Raw genomic sequence first — 7,891 nt, 5'->3', positions numbered from 1 at the left:
GCTACATAACTATGGATATAGAAACAGGTACGTCCTGAGTGATACCCAACTTGGTTAAGGAAAAACAGGAAAATCAAGCGAATTTTCGAACAAAACTGAAAAATTTGAGGTTATGTCAATTTCCGCAAATAGAAGTGAAGCCAGGAGTAGTGGCTATATATGTCATACAGCCACGGCACAGGGATCTTAAAACTGAAGAGTCTAGATTGATACCCAGTTTGGTTTATGGAGATAGGCGCCGATCAAAGTTAGCTGCCTAAATCCAACGAACAAATTCAAGTCGAATTTCTGCAAAATACATGCCAGCCAGGACTGACTTTTGTATGTGTATTATAGCCAAGATATATATCTTTCAAATTTACTAAAGAATAGTGTACCTCACTCTGATTAAAAATAACAGAGGGAATTCTCAAAATATTTTATTTTTGTCCTCGCTGCCTAGAACGTTGCCGTTTTTGGCAAAATAGAAGTAAAGCCAGGAGCAGTGACTATATAGGTTCGTTTAGCTACGAATAACTATGGATATAGAAACAGGTACGTCCTGAGTGATACCACACTTGGTTAAGGAAAAACAGGAAAATCAAGCGAAATTTTCGAACAAACCTGCAAAATTTGAGGTTATGTCCACATTTTGCGAAATTGAAGTGAAGCCAGGAGTAGTGGTATATATGTCATCAGCCACGCCACCAGGGACTAAAACTGAAGAGTCTAGATTGATACCCAGTTTGGTTTAGGAGATAGCGCCGATCAAAGTTAGCTGCCTAAATCCAACGAACAAATTAAGTCGAATTTTCTGCAAGTATTAATGCCAGCCAGGACTGACTTTTATATGTGTTATTATAGCCAGATATTATCTTTTCAAAATTACTAAAAGAATGGAGTGATACCTCACTCTGATTAAAAATAACAGAGGGAAATTCTCAAATATTATATTTTTTTGTCCTCGTGCCTAGAACGTTGCCGTTTTTTTACAAATAGAAGTAAAGCAGGAGCAATGACTATATAGGTCGTTTAGCTACATAACTATGGATATAGAAACAGGTACGTCCTGAGTGATACCCAACTTGGTTAAGGAAAAACAGGAAAATCAAGCGAAATTTAGAACAAACCTGCAAAAATTCGAAGTTATGTCACATTACCGCGAAATAGAAGTGAAGGCAGGAGTAGTGGCTATAATGTCATATAGCCACGCCACAGGGATCTTAAAACTGAAGAGTCTAGATTGATACCCAGTTTGGTTTAGGAGATAGGCGCCGATCAAAGTTAGCTGCCTAAATCCAACGAACAAATTAAGTCGAATTTCTGCAAAGTATTATGCCAGCCAGGACTGACTTTTATATGTGTATTATAGCCGAGATATATATCTTTCAAATTACTAAAGAATGGAGTGATACCTCACTCTGATTAAAAATAACAGAGGGAAATTCTCAAAATATTATATTTTTTTGTCCTCGCTGCCTAGAACGTTCCGTTTTTAGCAAAATAGAAGTAAAGCCAGGAGCAATGACTATATAGGTCGTTTAGCTACATAACTATGGATATAGAAACAGGTACGTCCTGAGTGATACCCAACTTGGTTAAGGAAAAACAGGAAAATCAAGCGAATTTTCGAATAAACCTGCAAAAATTTGAGGTTATGTCACATTTCCCGCAAAATAGAAGTGAAGCCAGGAGTAGTGGCTATATATGTCATACAGCCACGCCACAAGGGATCTTAAACTGAAGAGTCTAGATTGATACCCAGTTTTGGTTTGGAGATAGGCGCCGATCAAAGTTAGCTGCCTAAATCAACGAACAAATCAAGTCGAATTTCTGAAAAATACGATTCTAGCCAGGACTGACTTTTGTATGTGTATTATAGCCAAGATATATATATCTTTCAAATTACTAAAGAATGGAGTGATACCTCACTCTGATTAAAATAACAGAGGGAAATTCTCAAAATATTATATTTTGTCCTCGCTGCCTAGAACGTTGCCGTTTTTTACAAATAGAAGTAAGCCAGGAGCAATGACTATATAGGTCGTTTAGCACAATAACTATGGATATAGAAACAGGTACGTCTGAGTGATACCCAACTTGGTTAAGGAAAAACAGGAAAATCAAGCGAAATTTTAGAACAAACCTGCAAAAATTCGAAGTTATGTCACATTACCGCGAAATAGAAGTGAAGCCAGGAGTAGTGGCTATATATGTCATACAGCCACGCCACCAGGGATCTTAAAACTGAAGAGTCTATATTGATACCCAGTTTGGTTTAGGAGATAGGCGCCGATCAAAGTTAGCTGCCTAAATCCAACGAACAAATTAAGTCGAATTTCTGCAAGTATTATGCCAGCCAGGACTGACTTTTATATGTGTATTATAGCCAAGATATATCTTTCAGAATACTAAAGAATGGAGTGATACCTCACTCTGATTAAAAATAACAGAGGGAAATTCTCAAAATATTATATTTTTGTCCTCGCTGCCTAAACGTTGCCGTTTTTTACAAATAGAAGTAAAGCCAGGAGCAATGACTATATAGGTCGTTTAGCTACATAACTATGGATATAGAAACAGGTACGTCCTGAGTGATACCCAACTTGGTTAAGGAAAAACAGGAAAATCAAGCGAAATTTTCGAATAAACCTGCAATTTGAGGTTATGTCACATTTCCGCAAAATAGAAGTGAAGCCAGGAGTAGTGGCTATATATGTCATACAGCCACGCCACAAGGGATCTTAAAACTGAAGAGTCTAGATTGATACCCAGTTTGGTTTAGGAGATAGGCGCCGATCAAAGTTAGCTGCCTAAATCCAACGAACAAATTCAAGTCGAATTTCTGAAAAATACGATTCAGCCAGGACTGACTTTTGTATGTGTATTATAGCCAAGATATATATCTTTCAAATTTACTAAAGAATGGAGTGATACCTCACTCTGATTAAAATAACAGAGGGAAATTCTCAAATATTATATTTTTGTCCTCGCTGCCTAGAACGTTGCCGTTTTTTACAAAATAGAAGTAAAGCCAGGCAAATGACTATATAGGTCGTTTAGCTACATAACTATGGATATAGAACAGGTACGTCCTGAGTGATACCCAACTTGGTTAAGGAAAAACAGGAAAATCAAGCGAAATTTTCGAATAAACCTGCAAAAATTTGAGTTTATGTCACATTCCGCAAAATAGAAGTGAAGCCAGGAGTAGTGGCTATATATGTCATACAGCACGCCACAAAGGATCTTAAAACTGAAGAGTCTAGATTGATACCCAGTTTGGTTTAGGAGATAGGCGCCGATCAAAGTTAGCTGCCTAAATCCAACGAACAAATCAGTCGAATTTCTGAAATACGTATCTAGCCAGGACTGACTTTGTATGTGTATTATAGCCAAGATATATATCTTTCAAATTTACTAAAGAATGGAGTGATACCTCACTCTGATTAAAATAACAGAGGGAAATTCTCAAAATATTATATTTTTGTCCTCGCTGCCTAGAACGTTCCGGTTTTTTACAAAATAGAAGTAAAGCCAGGAGCAATGACTATATAGGTCGTTTAGCTACATAACTATGGATATAGAAACAGGTACGTCCTGAGTGATACCCAACTTGGTTAAGGAAAAACAGGAAAATCAAGCGAAATTTTAGAACAAACCTGCAAAAATTCGAAGTTATGTCACATTACCGCGAAATAGAAGTGAAGCCAGGAGTAGTGGCTATAAATGTCATACAGCCACGCCACCAGGGATCTTAAAACTGAAGAGTCTAGATTGATACCCAGTTTGGTTTAGGAGATAGGCGCCGATCAAAGTTAGCTGCCTAAATCCAACGAACAAATTAAGTCGAATTTCTGCAAAGTATTATGCCAGCCAGGACTGACTTTTATATGTGTATTATAGCCAAGATATATATCTTTCGGAATACTAAAGAATGGAGTGATACCTCACTCTGATTAAAAATAACAGAGGGAAATTCTCAAAATATTATATTTTTGTCCTCGCTGCCTAGAACGTTGCCGTTTTTACAAAAATAGAAGTAAAGCCAGGAGCAATGACTATATAGGTCGTTTAGCTACATATTTATGGATATAGAAACAGGTACGTCCTGAGTGATACCCAACTTGGTTAAGGAAAAACAGGAAAATCAAGCGAAATTTTCGAATAAACCTGCAAAAATTTGAGGTTATGTCACATTTCCGCGAAATAGAAGTGAAGCCAGGAGTAGTGGCTATATATGTCATACAGCCACGCCACCAGGGATCTTAAAACTGAAGAGTCTAGATTGATACCCAGTTTGGTTTAGGAGATAGGCGCCGATCAAAGTTAGCTGCCTAAATCCAACGAACAAATCAAGTCGAATTTCTGAAAAATACGATTCTAGCCAGGACTGACTTTTGTATGTGTATTATAGCCAAGATATATATCTTTCAAATTTACTAAAGAATGGAGTGATACCTCACTCTGATTAAAATCAGAGGGAAATTCTCAAATATTATATTTTTGTCCTCGCTGCCTAGAACGTTGCCGTTTTTTACAAAATAGAAGTAAAGCCAGGAGCAATGACTATATAGGTCGTTTAGCTACATAACTATGGATATAGAAACAGGTACGTCCTGAGTGATACCCAACTTGGTTAAGGAAAAACAGGAAAATCAAGCGAAATTTTAGAACAAACCTGCAAAAATTCGAAGTTATGTCACATTACTGCGAAATAGAAGTGAAGCCAGGAGTAGTGGCTATAAATGTCATACAGCCACGCCACCAGGGATCTTAAAACTGAAGAGTCTATATTGATACCCAGTTTGGTTTAGGAGATAGGCGCCGATCAAAGTTAGCTGCCTAAATCCACGAACAAAATTAAGTCGAATTTCTGCAAGTATTATGCCAGCCAGGACTGACTTTTATATGTGTATTATAGCCAAGATATATATCTTTCAGAATACTAAAGAATGGAGTGATACCTCACTCTGATTAAAATAACAGAGGGAAATTCTCAAAATATTATATTTTTGTCCTCGCTGCCTAAAACGTTGCCGTTTTTTACAAAAATAGAAGTAAAGCCAGGAGCAATGACTATATAGGTCGTTTAGCTACATAACTATGGATATAGAAACAGGTACGTCCTGAGTGATACCCAACTTGGTTAAGGAAAAACAGGAAAATCAAGCGAAATTTTCGAATAAACCTGCAAAAATTTGAGGTTATGTCACATTTCCGCGAAATAGAAGTGAAGCCAGGAGTAGTGGCTATATATGTCATACAGCCACGCCACCAGGGATCTTAAAACTGAAGAGTCTAGATTGATACCCAGTTTGGTTTAGGAGATAGGCGCCGATCAAAGTTAGCTGCCTAAATCCAACGAACAAATCAAGTCGAATTTCTGAAAAATACGATGCTAGCCAGGACTGACTTTTGTATGTGTATTATAGCCAAGATATATATCTTTCAAATTTACTAAAGAATGGAGTGATACCTCACTCTGATTAAAAATAACGGAGGGAAATTCTCAAAATATTATATTTTTGTCCTCGCTGCCTAGAAAGTTGCCGTTTTTTGCAAAATAGAAGTAAAGCCAGGAGCAGTGACTATATAGGTCGGTTAGCTACATAACTATGTATATGGAAAAAGGTACGTCCTGAGTGATACCCAACTTGGTTCAGGAAAAACAGGAAAATCAAGCGAAATTTTCGAACAAACCTGCAAAAATTTGAGGTTATGTCACATTATTGCGAAATTGAAGTAAAGCCAGGAGTAGTGGCTATATATCTCATACAGCCACGCCACCAGGGATCTTAAAACTGAAGAGTCTAGATTGATACCCAGTTTGGTTTAGGATATAGGCGCCGATCAAAGTTAGCTGCCTAAATCCAACGAACAAATTAAGTCGAATTTCTGCAAAATATGATGCTAGCCAGGACTAACTTTTGTATGTGTATAAAAGCCAAAATATATATCAATACTATGCTAGCCAGGACTGCCAGGAGCCTGACTGAGCTGACAGACAGGAGTAGTATTTTTTTAGTTTTATTATTACTATTATTATATAATTATTTAGTAAGTATTTTGAAAGATCTTGACTATAATACACATATAAAAGTCAGTCCTGGCTGGCATAATACTTTGCAGAAATTCGACTTAATTTGTTCGTTGGATTTAGGCAGCTAACTTTGATCGACGCCTATCTCCTAAACCAAACTGGGTATCAATCTAGACTCTTCAGTTTTAAGATCCCTGGTGGCGTGGCTGTATGACATATATAGCCACTACTCCTGGCTTTACTTCAATTTCGCGACAATGTAACATAACCTCAAATTTTTGCAGGTTTGTTCGAAAATTTCGCTTGATTTTCCTGTTTTTCCTGAACCAAGTTGGGTATCACTCAGGATGTTCCTGTTTCTATATCCATAGTTATGTAGCTAAACGACCTATATAGTCACTGCTCCTGGCTTTACTTCTATTTTGCAAAAAACGGCAACGTTCTAGGCAGCGAGGACAAAAATATAATATTTTGAGAATTTCCCTCTTTTATTTTTAATCAGAGTGAGGTATCACTCCATTCTTTAGTAATTTTGAAAGATATATATCTCGGCTATAATACACATATAAAAGTCAGTCCTGGCTGGCATAATACTTTGCAGAAATTCGACTTAATTTGTTCGTTGGATTTAGGCAGCTAACTTTGATCGGCGCCTATCTCCTAAACCAAACTGGGTATCAATCTAGACTCTTCAGTTTTAAGATCCCTGGTGGCGTGGCTGTATGAGATATATAGCCACTACTCCTGGCTTTACTTCAATTTCGCAATAATGTGACATAACCTCAAATTTTTGCAGGTTTGTTCGAAAATTTCGCTTGATTTTCCTGTTTTTCCTGAACCAAGTTGGGTATCACTCAGGACGTACCTTTTTCCATATACATAGTTATGTAGCTAACCGATCTATATAGTCACTGCTCGAATACTCCTTCTGTAGCTTTAGGTGAGAATTTTCCTTTGCGCCTTTTATTTAATTCAAATGCTTTGCTTCCGAAAATGTGTAAATGATTTCCAGATGGTGTTTTGTTCACCCATTTTTCATATGGAGTGCTTCCATTAAGAGCTTTTGCCGGGCTTCTATTTATTAGATAGTTCGCTGTATTAATTGCTTCTGCCCATAGGCATGCAGGGACGTTAGAATCAATCATCAAGCATCTGGCTTTATCTAACAAGGATCTATTTTTTCTCTCGCTTACACCGTTTTGTTGGGGGTGTAAGGTACTGTCAGTCTCCTTTTAATGCCATATTGTTTCAGCAAGTCATCAAATTCTTTATTCTTATATTCACCGCCATTATCTGACTGTAAATTTTGAATTTTCTTCTTCGTGAACATTTCCACTCTGTTTTTATATTCTTTGAATTTTTCAATGACTTCGCTTTTGTTCTTTATGAAATATATGCAACAATATCTTGAGTAATCATCAATAATGATACATAATATCTTGATCCAGCGATTGATTCGTTTTCGAATGGCCCACATACATCAGTGTGTATGATTTCTAATAGTTCGGATGATGTGATGTCATGACTAGAAAATGGCAAAGCTGATAATTTACCTTTTATGCAGGTTTCACATGTTTGGAATTTAGCTTCTTTTAGTTCCAATCCACGCATTAATCCTTTATTGGCCATCATTCTTAAATCTTTTTCGTTGATGTGGCCTAGCTTCTTATGCCATATCATTGCTTCATTTTCAGATGCCAAATTTGCTCTTGGCTCCTTTTGATCAAAATCGAAATAGTACAAGCCGTTTTTGTTTCTCTGCGCTTGTAAAATCACATCATTGTCCTCGATTATAGATGCTATTTGCTTTTCGAACACAACTTTATATCCATTATCTGTGATCTTCCCAACGGATACCAGATTTGTAGA

The sequence above is a fragment of the Choristoneura fumiferana genome, chromosome 18 (genome assembly GCF_025370935.1).
Source record: "Choristoneura fumiferana chromosome 18, NRCan_CFum_1, whole genome shotgun sequence".
Taxonomy (NCBI): domain Eukaryota; kingdom Metazoa; phylum Arthropoda; class Insecta; order Lepidoptera; family Tortricidae; genus Choristoneura; species Choristoneura fumiferana.
This window is presented reverse-complemented; position numbering follows the sequence as displayed.